This window comes from Macaca mulatta, chromosome 3, assembly GCF_049350105.2.
Source record: "Macaca mulatta isolate MMU2019108-1 chromosome 3, T2T-MMU8v2.0, whole genome shotgun sequence".
In the NCBI taxonomy this organism is placed as follows: domain Eukaryota; kingdom Metazoa; phylum Chordata; class Mammalia; order Primates; family Cercopithecidae; genus Macaca; species Macaca mulatta.
The window spans coordinates 52,538,246-52,554,865 of record NC_133408.1 but is presented as its reverse complement, the minus strand read 5'-3'; positions in this window follow the sequence as shown (position 1 = coordinate 52,554,865).

Below are 16,620 nucleotides of genomic sequence, written 5' to 3'. Positions count from 1 at the left end.
TGTGAGCCACCATGTCCAGCCCCAGAGAGAATTTTTAAGTCACATGGGTTGTGGGACCGTGTACCTTGGAGAGACCAAAACTCTGTTAGGAAAAAAGAGTAGGAAGCCAAACAAACAAACAAACAAACAAAAATAGCAGGAAGACAGAGGGCGTGCAGTGTGCTTTGGGTGAGGATTTACACAGGGCAGAAATGGTGGGAATGGCTGTGTGGCTTTGGAATGAAAAGTAGGTTAATAGAGCTGATCAATGCATGGCGAGTCTGGATGCATGATGCCATGAAGGATGGCTCTTTTAATGAGGAGAGAGGCTGGGAGAAGGGCCGATAGGGAAATCCAGCTTTCAGGCCCAGACACTGGAGCAGCCTGCATGCTGCCATGGTCTGGAGAAAGCTATGGTGGGGTCAAGGTCTTTGACCCGTGTGCTCATCATTGGTGCCTCTGTTGGGAAGGCGGCTGCATGCTGCCAGGATAGTAGCAGATGAGGGACAGGCTCTGGGGTCTGCAGACCTAATTAGAAGGAGGACAGGGCAGGCCTGCTGGCTGTGCCACAACAGAAGGCAAATTTATGACTCTCTGACCACAAAGGAGAATCCCACGGGGCTGAAGCCTGCCGAGGGCTGAGGAGTTCATGAGATTCCCATTCAGCCAGCCCCATGGAGGGGAAGGAAGGGACGAGGGAGGCAGGGAGGGTCCTTGGCTTTCTTTCTCTTTTTCTTTGGGTCTGAGACTCAGTCTTCCTGGGAGGGTCTGGGAGCTGGCCAGCTGGAATAACGTTCTCTCCAGGCCCAAATGAGCTTAGTCAACTCAGAATGGGCGAATGTGCTTGGAGTTCAGCCACGCATTCAAGACTGAGTACTGGGCTGGGGGGGTCTCTGGTTGGTTTAGTATCTGTATGAGTTCCCCATGGCTGCTATAAAAAATTACCACAAATTAAGCTGGATGCGGTGGCTCACACCTATAACTCCAGCACTTTGGGAGGCCAAGGTGGGAGGATCACCTGAGGTCAGGAGTTCAAGAAAAGCCTGGCCAACATGGTGAAACCCCATCTCTACTAAAAATACAAAAATTAGCCAGGTGTGGTGGCACATGCCTGTAATCCCAGCTACTCGGGAAGCTGAGGCAGGAGGATTGCTTGAACCCAGGAGGTGGAGGTTGCAGTGAGCTGAGAATGGGCCACTGTACTCCAGCCTGGGTGACAGAGTGAAACTCTGTCTCAAAAAAAAAAAAAAAAAATTACCACAAATATAGTGGCTCATAACAACACAAGTTCGAATTGAAAACTGGCCACACACAGTGGTACATGCCTGTAATCTCAGTGCTTTGTGAGGCCAAGGTGGGAGGATCACTGGAAGCCAGGAGTTTGAGACCAGCCTGGGCAACATAGCAAGACCCTGTCTTTACAAAAAATGAAAAAGTTAGCTAGGCATGGTGGCTCACACCTGTAGTCCCAGCTACTCTGAAGGCTGAAGCGGGAGGATCGCTTAAGCCCAAGAGTTTGAGGCTGCAGTGAGCTGAGATCACACCAGTACACTTGAGCCTGGACAACAGAACAAGACTCCATCTCAAAAAAAAAAAAAAATTAATTAATTAATGAAATAAAATAAAATTACAATTTTAAAATGAGTCAGACATGGTAATGTACACCTGTCAGACATGGTAATGTGCACCTGTAGTCCCAGCTACTCAGGAGCTGAGATGGGAGGACTGGTTGAGCCCAGGAGCTAAAGGCTGCAGTGAGCTATGGTCACACCACGGCATTCCAGCCTGGGCAACAGAGAGAGACCCTGCCTCTAAAAAAAAGAAATGTTGAGCCAAAGGCCCCCAAGCAAGCAATGGAGTTTGAACATAAGGTCAGACCAGCCTCAGGCAATAGAGTAGGCCATGCACAAAGAATGTCTCATCAAAGGGGACCAATGGCATTTACATTCACAGGTCTGGCCTATTTAAAAGGACAGACTTACTGTACTGACCTCAAAATTATAACCCTTGAACTTGCAGGTTCTCCATAGTTTCTTTCTTAGGGTGGGAATGGAGTTGGGTTAGAGGCATCTTTGAGATGCTGTATTAGTTTGCTCAGGCTGCTATAACAAAATACCACAGACCAGGTGGCTGAAACAACAGAAATTTATTTTCTCATAGCTCTGGAGGCTGGAAGTCCAAGATCAAGATGTTGGCAGGGGTGGTTTCTCACGAAGCCTTTCTCCCTGGCTTGCAGATGGCCACCTCCTTGCTGGGTTCTCACATGGTCTTTCCTCTGTGCACACACATCCCTGGTGTCTCTATCTGAATGTCTTAATCTCCCCTTCTTTTTTCTTTTTTTTTTTTTCTGAGACGGAGTCTCACTCTGCCACCCAGGCTGGAGTGCAGGCTGCAATGGCACAATCTCAGCTCACTGCAACCTCTGCCTCCAAAGTTCAAGTGATTCTCCTGCCTCAGCGTCCCGAGTATCTGGGATTACAGACTTGTGCCACCACCCCCTGCTAATTTTTGTATATTTAGTAGAGACGGGGTTTCACCATGTTGGCCAGGCTACTCTGGAACTCCTGAGCTCAAGTGATCCGCCCACCTCAGCCTCCCAAAGTGCTGGGATTACAGGCATGAGCACCGTGCCCACCGATGCCTCCTCTTTTTTTTTTTTTTTTTTTTTTTTTTTTTTTTGAGACGGAGTCTCGCTCTGTCGCCCAGGCTGGAGTGCAGTGGCCGGATCTCAGCTCACTGCAAGCTCCGCCTCCTGGGTTCACGCCATTCTCCTGCCTCAGCCTCCCGAGTAGCTGGGACCACAGGCGCCCGCCAGCTCGCCCGGCTAGTTTTTTGTATTTTTTAGTAGAGACGGGGTTTCACTGTGTTAGCCAGGATGGTCTCGATCTCCTGACCTTGTGATCCACCCGTCTCGGCCTCCCAAAGTGCTGGGATTACAGGCTTGAGCCACCGCGCCCGGCCGCCTCCTCTTTTTTTAAGAGACAGAGTCTCACTCTGTCACCCAGGCTGGAGTGCAGTGGTGCAATCATAGCTCACTGCATCCTTGAACTCCTGGGCTCAAACAATCCTCCTGCCTCAGCCTCCTGAATAGCTGATACTACATGTGAATGCCACCATGCCCAACTAATTTTTTAATTGTTTGTAGAGATGTAGAGATAAGGATCTTGCTATGTTGCCCAGGCTGGTCTTGAACACCTGACTTCCAGCCCTCCTCCTGCCTCAGCCTCCCAAATTACTGGGATTACCAGAGTGAGCCACCTCGCCTAGCCTCCAGACTTTTTTGAATTCCAGAATTGAAAAGCAATCTTAGATCTATAATATGGTTTTTGGAGGACTGCTGAGGGACTTGGTAAGAAACAACAGTGGGGACAGGAGAGCTTGAACTAACACTTCTGGAAGAAGACAAAGAAAGCCTAGGCCAGGCGCAGTGGCTCATGCCTGTAATCCCTACACTTTGGGAGGCTGAGGCAGGCAGATCACTTGAGGTCAAGAGTTCAAGACCAGCCTGGCCAGCATGGTGAAACTCCGTCTCTCTTTAAAATACAAAAATTATCCAGGTACAGCAGCGCGTACCTGTAGTCCTACCTACTTGGGAGGCTGAGGCAGGAGAATTGCTTGAACCCAAGAGGCGGAGGTTGCAGTGAGTCTAGATTGTGCCACTGCACTCCACCCTAGGCAAAAGAGTGGTATTTTGGTATTTTAGATACCAAAAATAAAAACATTAAAAAATTAAATTAAAAATAAAAACATAAAAATCTGCCTACAGGACACATGTGGTGGGTCACTCCGGTAATCCCAGCACTATGGGAGGCTAAGGCAGGAGGATCACTTGAGCCCAGGAGTTGGAGACCAGCCTAGGAAACATGACGAAACCTCATCTCTACAAAAAATACAAAATTTAGCCAGGCATGGTGGCAGGCATCTGTAGTCCCAGCTACTCAGGAGGCTGAAGTGGGAGGTTGGTTTGAGCCCAGGAAGCAGAGGTTGCAGTGAGCCAAGATCTCGCCACTGCACTCCAACCTGGGCAAGAGAGCCAGACTCCATCTCAAAAATAAATGAATACATAACAAAATAAATAAAATATATTTTTAAATGCCTAGAACATTCTGTTGTTGTTTTTGTTTTGTTTTGTTTTTGTTTGTTTGTTTTTTCTTTTTTTGAGACGGAGTCTTGCTCTGTCGCCCAGGCTGGAGTGCAGTGGCACTATCTCTGCTCACTGCAAGCTCCACCTCCCAGGTTCACGCCATTCTCCTGCCTCAGCCTCCCGAGTAGCTGGGACTACAGGCACCCGCCGCCACGGCTGGCTAATTTTTTCTATTTTTAGTAGAGACGGGGTTTCACCGTGTTAGCCAGGATGGTCTCAATCTCCTGACCTCATAATCCGCCTGCCTCGGCCTCCCAAAGTGCTGGGATTACAGGCGTGAGCCACCGCACCCGGCCCATTCTGTTCCTCTTGGCAAGGCCTGCCCTCTATTGAAACTATTTTACCAGAGCCTAATTGGCCTGCAGAAAAAGAAACCTGACGCCCCTCCTTCCACAATTGGATAAGAGAAATACCTATTCCAGCTCCCCCAGCGTTCCTATGTAACCTAAAGGGCAGTGGGGATGGAACTGAGAGAAATCTGTGAAAGTCACAACCCTGGGCCATAGGCTCACTGAAGACTGAGACCTGGTCTGGCTTGGTGGCTTGTGAATTACCGGTACTAGTTTGGACAGTAGATCTCAAGAATTTACTCACCTTATATAACAGAAACTTTGCGGCCGGGCGCGGTGGCTCAAGCCTGTAATCCCAGCACTTTGGGAGGCCGAGACGGGCGGATCACGAGGTCAGGAGTTCGAGACCATCCTGGCTAACACGGTGAAACCCCGTCTCTACTAAAAAATACAAAAAACTAGCCGGGCGAGGTGGTGGGCGCCTGTAGTCCCGGCTACTCGGGAGGCTGAGGCAGGAGAATGGCGTAAAAACCCGGGAGGCGGAGCTTGCAGTGAGCTGAGATCCGGCCACTGCACTCCACCCTGGGCGACATAGCGAGACTCCGTCTCAAAAAAAAAAAAAAAAAAACAAAAACAAAAAAAAAAACAGAAACTTTGCACCCATTGAAGAACAATTCTCCATTTCCCATCCTCCCAGCCCCTGGCAACCACTACGCTATTCTCTGCTTCTGTGAGTTTGACTCTTTTTTTTTTTTTTTTGAAACAGAGTCTCACTCTATCTCCCAGGCTGGAGTGCAATGGCACAATCTCGGCTCACTGCAACCTCCGTCTCCCAGGTTCAAGCAGTTCTCCTGCCTCAGCCTCCCAAGTAGCTGGGACTACAGGTGTACCCCACCACAACTGGCTAATTTTTGTATTTTTAGCAGAGACAGGATTTCACTGTGTTAGCCAGGCTGGTCTCAAACTCCAGGCCTCATGTGATCCGCCCGCTTTGGCCTTTCCAAGTACTGGGATTACAGGCGTGAGCCACCACACCCAGCCAGAGTTTGATTATTTTAAACACCTTATATAGGTGGGATTTTATAGAATTAGCTTCTTTCACTTAGCATAACATCCCCAAGTTCAGTCATGGTGTTGCAAATGACAGGATCTCCTTATTTTTAAGGCTGAATTAAATACTCCATTGTATGTATATATCACATTGTCTTTATTCATTCATGTGCTGATGGACATTCTTTTCTTGCTCTTTTAAAATAATTTCACTATCTATTAGCCTGGGCAACATGGCAAGACCCCATCTCCACAAACAATAAAAAAGATTAGCTGGGTGTGGTAGTGCATGCCTCATAGTCCCAGTTACTCAGGAGGCTGAGGCAGGAGGAGCACTTAAGCCTGGAAAGTGGAGGATGCAGTGAGCCATGATTGCACCACTGTACTCCAGCCTGGGTGGCAGTGGTATCTTCAAAAAATAAATAATAAAATAAAATAATTTCATCATTTATCCCATCTATATATGTATTCTTAAATAATATTGTTTTGCCTGGCTTTTTTTTTTTTTTGAGACAGAGTCTCGCTCTGTTGCCCAGACTGGAGTGCAGTGGCATGACCTCAGCTCACTGCAAGCTCCATTGCCTGAGTTCACACTATACTCCTGCCTCAGCCTCCCGAGTAGCTGGGACTACAGGCACCGGCCACCACGTCCGACTAATTTTTTGTATTTTTAGTAGAAACGGGGTTTCACAGTGTTAGCCAGGATGGTCTCCATCTCCCATCTCCCGACCTCATGATCTGCCCACCTCGGCCTTCCAAAGTGCTGGGATTACAGGCGTGAGCCACCGCGCCCGGCCCTTTTTTTTTTTTTTTTTTTTTTGACACAGGGTCTCACTCTGTCACCTAGGCTGGAGTGCGGTGGCACAGTCATAGCTCACTATAACCTCAACCTCCTGGGTTCAAGTGATTCTCCTTCCTCAGCCTCCCAAGTAGCTGGGATTACAGGTGCACACCACCATGCCCAGCTAATTTTTTGTATTTTTTAATAGAGACAGGGTTTCACCATGTTGCCCAGGCTGGTGTCAAACTCCTGGGCTCAAGGGATCCACCCATCTTGGCCTCCCAAAGTGCTGAGACTACAGGCATGAGTCGCTGCACCTGACCTGTTTTGCCTGTTCTTAAATTTGACATGCATGGGTGCGGGGAGGGGTGCTAGGGATAAAAAACAACACATCAGGTACAATGTACACTACTCGGGTGGCAGGCACACTAAAATCTCAGAAATAAAAATGTTGAACGCTATTGAAATAAGAATTTAAAAATACTAAAAAGTCAGCCTGGCCAACATGGTGAAACCCCATCTCTACTAAAAATACAAAAATTACCTGGTCATGGTGGCACACGCTTTGTTGTCCCAGCTACTCAGGAGGCTGAGGCAGGAGAATGGCGTGAATCCGGGAGGCGGAGCTTGCAGTGAGCCGAGATCGCGCCACTGCACTCCAGCCTGGGCAACAGGCCGAGACTCCGTCTCAAAAAAAAAAAAAAAATATATATATATATATATATATATATAAAGACTTTGCATTGCATGGAATCATATTTTGTACATGCTTTTGTGTGTTACTCCTTGGACTCATCATTATGTTCATACATGGTGAACATGAGATGCATATATGTTGTTGAGTGAAGCAGCAGCTTCTTCTTTCTTGTTCCATTGTAAGAATATGCTACAATGGCCGGGCACAGTGGCTCACACTTGTCATTCCAGCACTTTGGGAGGCCCAGGTGGGCAGATCCACCTGAGGTCAGGAGTTTGAGACCAGCCTGGCCAACATGGCGAAACACCATCTCTACTAAAAATACAAAAAATTAGCCGGGGCTGAGCGCAGTGGCTCACGCCTGTAATCCCAGCACTTTGGGAGGCCGAGGTGGGCGGATCATGAGGTCAGGAGATCGAGACCATCCTGGCTAACACAGTGAAACCCCATCTCTACTAAAATTACAAAAAATTAGCCAGGCGTGGTGGCAGGCACCTCTAATCCCAGCTACTCGGGAGGCTGAGGCAGGAGAATCGCTTGAATTCGGAAGGTGGAGGTTGCAGTGAGCTGAGATCGCGCCACTGCACTCCAGCCTGGGTGACAGAGTGAGACTCTGTCTCAAAAAAAAGAGAAAAAAGAGTATGCCACAATGCATTTGCTCATTTCTCCTGCTGGTGGACACTTGGGTCCTTCCAGCGCCACTGTGAACAGTGTTGTGATGAACATTCCTGCACACACGCATCTCTCTAGAACATTCACCCAGGAGTGGAGCTGCTGGGTTATGGGGTGTGAGTAAGTCCATTGCTGGTGCTGGGGTTTCCTTGGTGTTTCTACAACTTCCATTCCCACCAGCACATATGAGCGAATTCTTTGTTTCAAATCTCTGCCAACACTAAGTATTCATGAGACTCATCTTTTTACAAGTGTAAATCAGATCATGTCACTCTCCCACTGTCCCGATTCAAGCCCTACTTTTTTTTTTTTTTTTTTTTGAGACGGAGTCTCGCTCTGTCACCCAGGCTGGAGTGCAGTGGCCGGATCTCAGCTCACTGCAAGCTCCGCCTCCCGGGTTCCCGCCATTCTCCTGCCTCAGCCTCCCGAGTAGCTGGGACCACAGGCGCCGCCACCTCGCCCGGCTAATTTTTTGTGTTTTTAGTAGAGACGGGGTTTCGCCGTGTTAGCCAGGATGGTCTCGATCTCCTGACCTCGTGATCCGCCCGTCTCGGCCTCCCAAAGTGCTGGGATTACAGGCTTGAGCCACCGCGCCCGGCCTTTTTTTTTTTTTTTTAAACAGAGTCTCACTCTGTCAACCAGGCTAGAGTGCAGTGGCATAATCTCGGCTCACTGCAACCTCCGCCTCCCGGGTTCAAACGGTTCTCCAATCTCAGCCTCCCAAGTATCTGGGACTACAGGCACACGCCACCACGCCTGGCTAAATTTTTGTATTTTTGGTAGAGATGGGGTTTCACCATGTTGTCCAGGATGGTCTTGAACTCCTGAGTTCAAGCAATTTGCCCACCTCAGCCTCCCAAAGTGCTGGGGTTACAGGCTTGAGCCACCCGGCCCAGCCTAGATATTTACCTTGATGAAAGTCCTGATTTGGGAATAGTCAGCTCCAGGGGTCATCATATTTTCTTTCTCTCCCTTCCTTCCTTCCTTCCTTCCTTCCTTCCTTCCTTCCTTCCTTCCTTCCTTCCCTCCCTCCCTCTCTCACTTCCCTCCCTCCCTCTCTTTCTTTCTTTCTATGGAGTGTCGCTCTGTCACCCAGTCTGGAGTGCAGGGGCATGATCTCAGCTCACTGCAACCTCTGCCTCCCAGGTTCAAGCGATTCTCCTGCCTCCTGAGTAGCTCCTGAGTAGCTAGGGCTACAGGCACCCGCCATCATGCCCGGCTAATTTTTGTATTTTTGTAGAGACGGGGTTTCACTATGTTGGCCAGGCTGGTCTCGAACTACTGACCTCATGATCAACCCGCCTTGGCCTCCTAAAGTGCTGGGATTACAGGCGTGAGCCACTGCACCCGGCTGTGTCATCTAATTATTAATAAAAATGGGGAGCCAATCTCAGATTCAACTGAAATAAATGGAAATCTGGGAAGAACGTGGCCAAGCATCCGGTAGGGGCTGAACAAAGCCAGCGTGAAGAAGCAGACAGCCCCTTCTCCCGGTGCCCTGACTCTACTGAAGCAGGTTCAGACAAGTCAGGACAGGCCACCGGAGACAGCAACAGGCCAAACTCACTGCAGAAGCAATTGGGAAGGTGTGACAAATTGTTTTTTGTTTGTTTGTTTGTTTGTTTTTTGAGATGTGGTCTTGCTCTGTCGCCCAGGCTGGAGTGCAGTGGCACAATCTCGGCTCACTGCAACCTCCGCCTCCTGGGCTCAAGTGATTCTCCTGCCTCAGCCTCCCAAGGAGCTGACTCTACAGGCGCCCACGACCACACCCGGATAATTTTTGTATTTTTATTAGAGCCGGGGTTTCACCATCTTGGCCAGGCTGGTCTTGAACTCTTGACCTCAAGTGATCCACCTGCCTCAGCCTCCGAAAGTGCTAGTATTACAGATGTAAGCTGCCACACCCAGCCGACGAATTGTATTTTCTAGAGATAGCCACAGGGATCTCTCCCATTCCCTATGCCCTTTCTCCATATGACCTCTTGCCCATCAAGAGGTGGGGTCTGGCCGGATGTGGTGGCTCATGCCTGTGATCTCAGCACTTTGGGAGGCTGAAGCAGAAGGATCATTTGAGCCCAGGAGTTCAAGACCATTCTGAGGAATATAGTGAGGCCCTGTCTCCACAAAAAAAAAAAATTTTAAATTAGCCAGGCATAGTGATGTATGCCTACGGTCCCAGCTACTTGGGCGACTGTGGCAAGTGGATCCCTTGAGCCCAGATGTTTACAGCTGCAGTGAGCTATGATGGCACCACTGCACTCCAGCCTGGGCAACATAGCTAGACCCTGTCTCAAAAAAAACAAAAAAAAAATTCCTGGGTGCAGTGGTTCATGCCTGTAATCCCAGCACTTTGGAAAGCGGAGGCAGGAGGATGGATTGAGCCCAGAAGTTCAAGACCAGCCTGGGCAACATGGAAAAACCCTGTCTCTACAAAAAATATAAAAGTTAGCCAGGTGTGGTAGCACACACCTGTGGTCCCAGCCTCTCAGGAGGCTAAGGTGAGAGGATTGCTTGAGTCCAGGAGTTCAAGGCTGCAGTGAGCCATGAGTGTGCCACTGCACTCCAGCCTGGGCAACACAGCGAGACCCCATTTCTAAACAAAGAAACAAACAAAAAGATGAGGAGGAGGAGAGAGATGAAGAGATGAAGAGGAATAAAACATTGATGGAGACCAACCTTCCTTTTCCAATTAGCCTTTGTAATTTTGTCTGGACCCTGGGAGCAAGAGCAAGAAGTGGTTTTTTGTTTTGTTTTGCTTTGTTTTGTTTTGAGATGGAGTCTCGCTCTGTTGCCCAGGCTGGAGTGCAGTGGCACAATCTCAGCTCACTGCAAGCTCCACCTCCTGGGTTCACGCCATTCTCCTGCCTCAGCCTCCCAAGTAGCTGGGACTACAGGCGCCCGCCACCTCGCCAGGCTAATTTTTTGTATTTTTAGTAGAGACAGAGTTTCACTGTGTTAGCCAGGATGGTCTCGATCTCCTGACCTTGTGATCCGCCTGCCTCGGCCTCCCAAAGTGCTGGGATTACAGGCGTGAGCCACCGCACCCGGCTGTTTTGTTTTGTTTTTGAGATGCGTCTCACTCTGTTGCCTAGGCTGGAGTGCAGTGATGCAATCTCAACTCACTGCAACCTCCTCCTCCTGGGTTCAAACAGTTCTCCCGCCTCAGCCTCCTGAGTAGCTGGGATTACACCTGGCTAATTTTTTGTATTTTTGGTAGAGATAGGGTTTCACTATGTTGGCCAGGCTGCTCTCGAACTCCTGACCTCAAGTAATGTGACCGTCTCGGCCTCCCAAAGTGCTGGGATTACAGGCGTGAGTCACCGCACCCAGACGGTTCTTTTCTCTTAGGTTTGGTCACCTGGTGCCTCTGAACTCCCTCTTGCATTCTCTCTAAATCCTGATGCACAATTTATTTGAAAAAGAGGAAATACTGGCCGGGCGCGGTGGCTCAAGCCTGTAATCCCAGCACTTTGGGAGGCCGAGACGGGTGGATCACGAGGTCAGGAGATCGAGACCATCCTGGCTAACACGGTGAAACCCCGTCTCTACTAAAAAATAGAAAAAACTAGCCGGGTGAGGTGGCGGGCGCCTGTAGTCCCAGCTACTTGGGAGGCTGAGGCAGGAGAATGGCGTGAACCCAGGAGGCGGAGCTTGCAGTGAGCTGAGATCCAGCCACTGCACTCCAGCCTGGGCCACTGAGGGAGACTCCGTCTCAAAAAAAAAAAAAAAAAAAGGAAATATTTTCGGCCCCAAAAGTCCTTTTTACTCCTTTCTTTCTCAACAAAATCTGTACAAAATTCACACACTACTGTGTTCTATAGAGGAGTGGGGAGGGGGACCAGTTCTCCACTCCCCTGGTCCTGCTGACACCTGGACGGTGCCAGGAATGTTCATGGAAACAGCAGCATTGCAGCCTTCCTTCCTTCCCCGCAGCTGTATCCGTGTGAGTCTGGACAACAAGGACTTGTCAACACGAATCTCTCTCTTCTCCCGGTATAAAACAGAAAACAAACACAAAAGACGTTGGAGTAGAGAAGATCAGGAAAGGGTGGGTTTGAGATGTTTGGGAGGGTTGAGTGGGCATTTTGACAACTTAGCTTCTCCTTGGGTGGTATTTAGTAGACGCTCTTGTGGTTTAAACTGTAGCTTTAAAAATAAAATCCATTCCTGGCCGGGCACGGTGGCTCACGCCTGTAATCCCAGCACTTTGGGAGGCCGAGGCAAGTGGATCATGAGGTCAGGAGATCGAGACCATCCTGGCTAACACAGTGAAACCCCGCCTCTACTAAAAATACAAAAAATTAGATGGGTATGGTGGCGGGCACCTGTAATCCCAGCCACTCGGAAGGCTGAGGCAGGAGAATGGTGTGAACCTGGGAGGCGGAGCTTGCAGTGAGCCGAGATCGCGCCACTGCACTACAGCCTGGGCGACAGAGCGAGACTCCATTTAAAAAAAGAAAAGAAATAAAATCCACTCCTAATGCTACCCAGGGCCCTGCTGCTTGATGGAGAAACTGAAGAACATAAAGGATCTTATTTGAGGGCTTTTTGTTGTTGTTGCTGTATATTTGTTTGTTTTGAGGCAGGGTTTCGCTCTTTCACCCATTCTGCAGTGTGGTGGCACAATCACGGCTCACTGCAGCCTCAACCTCCTGGGCTCAGATGATCCTCCTGCCTCAGCCTCCCAGCTGGGACCGTAGGGACCATGCCTGGCTAAATTTTATATATTTTTTTAGAGACGGGGTTTTGCCATGTTGCCCAGGCTAGTCTCAAACTCCTGGGCTCAATCTAGCCTCCCACCTCCGCCTTCCAAAGTGATGGAATTATAGGTGTGACGCACTACACACTACACCTAGTTCTCTTGTTTGTTTGCTTGTTTTTTAGAGACAGAGTCTCACTCTGTTGTTCAGCCAGGCTGGAGTTCAGTGGTGCCGTGATAGCTCACTGCAGTCTTAAACTCCTGGGCTCAAGTGATCCTCCAGTCTCAGCCTCCCGAGTAACTGGGACCATAGGTGCACATTACCATGCCTGGCTAATTTTTAAAATTTTTTGTAGAGACGGGGTCTCTGATACTGCCCAGGCTGGTTTCAAGCTCCTGGGCTCATATGATCCTCCTGCTTCAGCCTTCCAAGTAGCTGGGACCACAGGCATGTACCACCACGTCTGGCTTTTATATTTTTGTAGAGATGGGGGTTCTTGCTACGTTGCCCAGGCCAGGCTGGTCTCAAGCTCCTGGGCTCAAGCAATCATCCCACTTCAGCCTCCCAAAGTTGTACAGACAATTACAGGCATAAGCCACTGCACCCAGCCTAACAGATCGTTTTTTTTTTGAAACAGAGTCTCGCTGTGTTGCCCAGGTTGGAGTGCAGTGGTGCGATCTTGGCTCACTATAACCTCCACCTCCCAGGTTCAAGTGATTCTTGTGCCTCGGCCTCCCAAGTAGCTGAGAGTACAGGGGCATGCGACCATGCCTGGCTAATTTTTGTATTTTTGTGGAGACGGGGTTTCACCATGTTGGCCAGGCTGGTCTTGAACTCCTGACCTCATGTGATCTGCCCCCATTCAGCCTCCCGAAGTGCTGAGATTACAGGCATGAGCCACCATGCCCGGCCAGATCTTATTTGGAAATAGTATTCTTCATTGTAATTTTTGTTCTGTTTTATTTTTACATTTCCTTTTTACAACATATCTAGGATTTGCTTTAAAACATGCCAGCCAAGAAAAAGAGGGGAAGGGGAGAATAGTTTGAAGCACATTGGCAAAATCCTGATTGCTATTTAAGCTGGGCAGTGGGTCCATGGGGGTTCACTGTACTCTTCCTTCTACTGTTATAAATGTTTAAAAATGTTTGTTGTAAAAAGTTCCTTGGTTTTCCTTATATTTCTCCAGAGAGGAAAAAAGATGTTCAGTTTTATATCTTAAAATATACAAGCTACTTTGTTAGAATAAAACTAAATGTGTATGCAACTGGGCACCGGGGCTCACACCTGTAATCCCAGCACTTTGGGAGGCCGAGGCGGGCGGATCACCTGAGGTCAGAAGTTCAAGACCAGCCTGGCCAACATGGTGAAACCTGGTCTCTACTAAAAATACAAAAATTAGCTGGGAGTGGTGGTGGGTGCCTGTAATCCCAACTACTCAGAAGGCTAAGGCAGGAGAATCACTTGAACCCTGGAGGTGGAGGTTGCAGTGAGCCAAAATAGCACCACTGCACTCCCTCCTGGGTGACAAAGTGAGACTCCATTTCAAAAAAAAAAAAAGAGAGAGCTGTGCATTGGCACCAGTTGGTTTAAGACTGCTATGGGCTACATTTTGTCATCCCAAAATTCACATCTTGAAGTCCTAAGTCCCAGAACCTCAGAATGTGGCTGTGTTTGGAGACAGGGTCTTTAAAGAGGTGACTGAATTAAAATGAGTTGTCAGAGTGGGTTCTAATCCAATATGGCTGGTCCTTATGTCAATAAGAAGAGGAAATGTGTACAGAGAGGAGACCATGTGAACACACCAGGAGAAGACAGCCACCGATAAGGCAAGTGTCAGAAATAACCTCATCTGCCAACCCCTTAATCTGACTTCTAGCCTCCAGAATTGTGAGGGAATAAAATTATATTGTTTAAACCGAGGTGTGATGGCTCATGCCTGTAATCCCAGCACTTTGGGAGGCTGAGGCGGGCAGATCACATGAGGTCAGGAGTTCAAGACCATCCTGGACAACATGGTGAAACCCCGCCTCTACTAACAATACAAAAATTAGCCAGGCATGGTGATGGGCACCTGTCATCCCAGCTACTCAGTAGGCCAAGGCGCAAGAATCTCTTGAACCTGGGAGGCAGAGGCTGCGATGAGCCAAGATTGCATCACTGTACTCCAGCCTGGATGACAGAGCAAGACTCTGCCTAAAAAAAAAAAAAAAAAAACAGGACTAGTTCATCAAGAGGCAAAATAATATGACAAACCCTACTTTAATGATTTCATCTGGTTTCAACCACTGTCCACTGATTTGATCCAGTTTCTGCTGGTTTCAAATGACTTCATCCAGTTTCAGCCCGGTTAATCCAGCTTCAGCTGGTTGTGAACAGCTTGTGGCTCCTTTCAACCAGTTTCAGATGGTTTCAGCCAAGGTCATTCAATGTCGGCTGGCGTCAACTTGTTTAACTCCTGTTTCAACTGGATTCAGCTGGTTTCCACTCTCCTTAAGGCTGTGCTGTCCAACTCAGTAGCTCCTAGCTACATACAGCTCTTTACATTTAAACTGATTAAAATTAAAGAAAGACCAAGTGTGGTGGCTCTTGCCTGTAATCCCAGCACTTTGGGAGGCCTGAGTGGGAGGATCACTTGAGGTCAGGAGTTCGAGATCAGCCTGGCCAACATGGTGAAACCCCATCTCTACTAAAAATACAAAAACCATTAGCCAGGCATGGAGGTGGGTGCCTGTAGTCCCAGCTACTGGGGAGGCTGAGGTAGGAGAATCGTTTGAACCTGGGAGGTGGAAATTGCAGTGAGCCCAGATCACACCACTGCACTCCAGTCTGGGCAACAGAGCAAGACTCTGTCTCACTAAAAAAAAAAAAAAAAAGTCTGTTATTAACACCAGGAATGATCATTGTCACTTTTTTTATTTTTTAATTTTTTTTTTTGAGACAGAGTTTCACTCTTGTTGCCCAGGCTGGAGTGCAATGGCTCACTGCAAACTCCACCTCCTGGGTTCAAGTTGTTCTCCTGCCTCGGTTTCCTGAGTAGCTACAGGTGCCCACAACCACACCCAGCTAATTTTTGTATTTTTAGTAGAGACGGGGTTTCACCATGTTGGCCAGGCTGGTCTCATGTGAGCCTCAGGTGATCCGCCCGCCTCAGCCTCCCAAAGTGCTGGGATTACAGGAGTGAGCCACCATGCCCAGCCCATTGTCACTTTTTACTAAGTACCTGCTATCTACCAGCAAGTGTCAAATGTGTTAAAAAGTCTATCACTATGCCTTGCAACAACTCTATAGAGTAGGCATTATCACCCATATTAACAGAGAAGGAAAATGAGGGTTTTTCCTTTTTTGTTTGTTAGGTTGGTTTTGGTTTTTGTTACTGAGACAAGGTCTTACTCTGTCTCCCAGGCTGGAGTGCAGTGGCACCCCTCATAGCTCACTGCAGCCTCAACCTTCCAGGCTCAAGTAATCCCCCCAAATACAGGCGTGCACCACCATGCCTGGCTTTTTTTTTTTTTTTTTAGAGCTGGGGTCTCACTATGTTGCCCAGGTTGGTCTCAAACTCCTGTTCTCAAGCAATCCTCCTGCCTCAGCCTCCCAAAGTGCTGAGGTTACAGGTTACAGGCATGAGCCACTGCACCTGGCTAGGAAACTGAGTTTTTTCAGTGGTAGAGGCTCCTAGCAAGTGGCCAAGGGAAAGAGAGAGTTCTGGGTTCAGGGACTGGCAGGAAGTTAGCAGGACACCAGGGACTCAGCTACACTGGCTGGATCTCAGGGAAGAGCAGCCGCCACAGTGGGGACCTGGAGCATGAGGGGACTCTGAGGCAGAAGCTGCACCACAGGGTTGGCAGTCCCTGAAAAGGAAGAAGATCCATAAGTAGGCCCACAGGTGCCCATGGCTCCCCATACCCACTGAGTACCAGGTTTAAAACCATGAGACCAGTACCAGCACCAATCTCTCAAGGAGCTGAGACAGCCGACCCACTCTCTGCCGTGGCTAGGACTGGCCCCAGCACCCCCAGTGGGGAGGCCTCAATGATCCCAGCTGCCAAGGGCCCAGGAACACTAGCAACAGAAGAATGGCCAAAGTGACAGGGAACCCTTGAGACCCTAGAGTAGCGATGCCTGGGCCAGACCGGATCCTCCCCACCAGCCCCCAGCCATTCCTGGCCTTCTGCCATGCTTCCTGGTTGGTCTGCAAAGCGCCTGGGGCAAAGACCTCCTGGGAGAAGAGTAGAGAGGGTACCCAGGCTCCAAGACCCTCAGGATTGGGTCCTCCAGTGACAGGCTCCTCTCTGATGAAGGGGCCA